This window comes from Chaetura pelagica, unplaced genomic scaffold (assembly GCF_000747805.2).
Source record: "Chaetura pelagica isolate M959 unplaced genomic scaffold, ChaPel_1.0 scaffold1722, whole genome shotgun sequence".
Taxonomy (NCBI): domain Eukaryota; kingdom Metazoa; phylum Chordata; class Aves; order Apodiformes; family Apodidae; genus Chaetura; species Chaetura pelagica.
Window position 1 is genome coordinate 623 of NW_009952503.1, and position 3,544 is coordinate 4,166.

Consider the following 3,544-nt stretch of genomic DNA (forward strand, 5'->3'; position numbering starts at 1 on the left):
GGCCTCACCAAGGCAGAACAGAGGGGCAGGAGAACCTCCCTGACCTACCAACCACCCCTTTCTAACCCACCCCAGATCCCATTGGCCTTCTTGGCCACCAGGGCACATGGCTGGTCATGCTCATCCCCCTGCCCACCAGGACCCCCAGGCCCCTTTCTCCTGCCCTGCTCTCCAGCAGCTCAGCCCCAACCTGTGCTGGTCCCTGGGCTTGTTCTTCCCCAGATGCAAAACTCTGCCCTTGCCCTTGTTGAACCTCACCAGGTTTCTCCTCACCCAGCTCTCCAGCCTGCCCAGGTCCCTCTGAATGGCAGCACAGCCTTCCCAGCTCAGTGTCATCAGCAATCCTGCTGAGGGCACATTCTGTACCCTCATCCAGGTCGTTGATGAAGATGTTGAACAACACTGGTCCCAGTACCAACCCCTGAGGGACCCCACTGGTCACACACCTCCAACCAGACTCTGCCCCATTGACCACAACCCTCTGACTCCTTCCCTTCAACCAGTTCCTGATCCACCTCACTGCCTGATCACCCAACCCACACCTGATCAACTTACCTACAAGGGTGCTGTGGGAGAAGGTGTCATCCATCACATCCAGTCACCAGTTCCATCTCCAAGCTGGGAATGTGGCTCAAACAGGTGGAAATCCCCTGATTTGGGGCTTTTTGTTTTTTAATGGTTGGATTTCCAGGCTTGGGCCCAAGTCAGGGTGACCACACACACCCCCCTCCCCCCCCCAGCAACCAGGTGTTTGCTCACACAGGAAAACTCTCATGGAGGGTGGGAAGAAGGAAGTTGGAGGAATTTTATGGGAATAACTGGTATTTTAGCTGGAATAATAATCATCACAATCATCATCATCATCGTCATCATCATCATCATCATATCTTGCATAATGCATCATATCATGCAATATCCATATTATATTGTGTTTTTATTATGCTAATTATATTATTTTATGTTATGTTTATTATATTAAGTTGTGTTATATTATATTATATTATAATGTTAATTAAAGGGGGTACCAGACTATCACCCTGTAACTGAAGTAGAAGAACTGAGAAGACATGATTTGATATCATTCATATCAAAAAGGGGTGCAAGATTCTCCTGCCTGAACAGAAAATAAGGAATTATATAATAATGGTATATAATAAGGATATTGTGTTATTATGAGTAGAGATATTTTATTAGTATGAGCATAAATAGAGTATAAATAGGATATAAATACAAAGAGGATGCCAGGCTGTCCTGCCTGAGCTGAAGAGGGAAGTGAGATATTGCAGAAAGGGAAGGGGAAGGGAAGGGAAAGGGAAGGGGAAAGGGAGGGGAAAGGGAAGGGGAAGGGAAGGGAAAGGAAAGGGGAAAGGGAGGTGAAAGGGAAGGGGAAGGGAAGGGAAAGGAAAGGGGAAGGGAAGAGAAAAGGGAAGAGAAAGGGAAGGGGAAGGGGAAGGGGAAGGGGAAAGGGAAGGGGAAAAGGAAGGGGAAGGGAAAGGAAAGGGGAAGAGAAAAGGGAAGGGAAAGGGAAAGGGAAAGGAAAGTGGGAAGGGAATGGAAAGGGAAGGGAAAGGGAAGGCAAAGGGCAGGTGGACACCCTGCATGGGCAGGGACACCTCCCACCAGCCCAGGCTGCTCCAAGCCCCATCCAACCTGCCCTTCAACACTGCCAGGGATGGGGCAGCCACAGCTTCCCTGGGCAACCTGGGCCAGGCTCTCACCACCCTCACAGCAAAGAATTTCCTCCTCATGTCCAACCTCAATCTCCCTCTTCCAGTTTTCATCCCTTCCCCCTCATCCCATCCCTCCCTGCCCTTGTCCCAAGCCCCTCCCCAGCTTTCCTGGAGCCCCTTCAGGCACTGGAAGCTGCTCTAAGGTCTCCCTGGAGCCTTCTCTTCTCCAGGCTGAACACCCCAACTCTCCCAGTCTGGCTCCAGAGCAGAGCTGCTCTTCAGGCCAGTTCCTCACTGGAACCAGGGCGTCCCAGCTCTGCCTGCCCCCTCCAAAGGTTTTTCCCAAGGTCTAGAGGTCAAGATTCATTAATGATGGGACATAAATGTGGGGGAGGAAACGCCTGGAAAAATGGATTCTGAAGGCCAAGAGGCTGCCCCAGGTGACAGGAGCAGCTCCTGCCCCACTCCCTGCAGAGAAACCTGAGGCCATCAGGGCTCCCAACGGTTCCCAGGTGCTGGGGAAGGACCTGGCAGCTCCTGGAGTGCCATCTGTCACCCTGTCATGTGCCCAGAGGAGCAGCCTAGGCTTGCTGAGCTCAGCTCTGAGCTCCTGTTGTCCCTTGTGGGGCTGGGGGGGGGGGGAAATAGGGAAGGGAAAAAGAAAAAGGGGGGGGTTAAGCACGTGCCCTCTGGTAGCTTTTTGGGGTTCTGTAGGATTCCACCTGGAGCTCTTGATGTTGTCCCTTCCCTTACTGGTGACAGGGTGGCTCCATGACTTTTCCCCCCTCCAATCTATTCCCCATCACCTCCACTTCCCCATGGATCCCTTCCCATCACCTCCACTTCCCCATGGATCCCTTCCCATCACCTCCACTTCCCCATGGATCCCTTCCCATCACCTCCACTTCCCCATGGATCCCTTCCCATCACCTCCACTTCCCCATGGATCCCTTCCCATCACCTCCACTTCCCCATGGATCCCTTCCCATCACCTCCACTTCCCCATGGATCCCTTCCCATCACCTCCCATCCTGCCCTTCCCAAGCCAGAGGGTCTCTCCATTGCCCTGCTTCCCATTCTCCACCCCTGGCACCAAACCTGGAGGGTACCTGAGCACCCCTCCCAGCTCACCTTGCTTTGCTGATTCCTGGTCCCATGCTCTTTGCAGAACCATACCCACCACTTCCCTGTAGTGATTCCTGGTCCCATGTTCTCCCCAAAACCATTCCCAGAACCTCCCATTACTGATTCCTGGTTCCATGCTCCCCCCATCCTGCCCTTCCCAAGCCAGAGGGTCTCTCCATTGCCCTGCTTCCCATTCTCCACCCCTGGCACCAAACCTGGAGGGTACCTGAGCACCCCTCCCAGCTCACCTTGCTTTGCCCTCCAAGCCCCTTCCCTAAGGATTCCTGGTTCCATGCTCCCCCCAAAACCATTCCCAGAACCCCTCTTTAGTGCCTCCCAGACCCACCAAGACCCCCCAGGTCCCTTTCCACAGAGGTGCTGCCCATCCAGGTGGATCCCATCCCGTGGGACACCCCTCTCCATGACTATGGTCCCATCAGGTCCCCCCAGCAGCTGCTCTGGGACGGGACTGGACGAGACTGGACGGGACTGGTTCCCTGCTCATGGCAGGGGGGTTGGGACTGGATGATCTTTGAGGTCCCTTCCAACCTGGATGATTCTGGGATCCTTTCACCCCCCTGGGCGATCCCAGCTCTTCCTTGCCCAGATTCCCTTCAGGAGGGGGTGTTTGGGTTCAGTTGCAGTGATTTGGCACCGTTAGGGCTGCTTGAGTTACTGAGCAGGTTCTGAAGCTGCTTCTTGCAGCTCTTGGCAGGGGGAGGGGCTGAGGGGGGGCTTTTCTGCCTTGG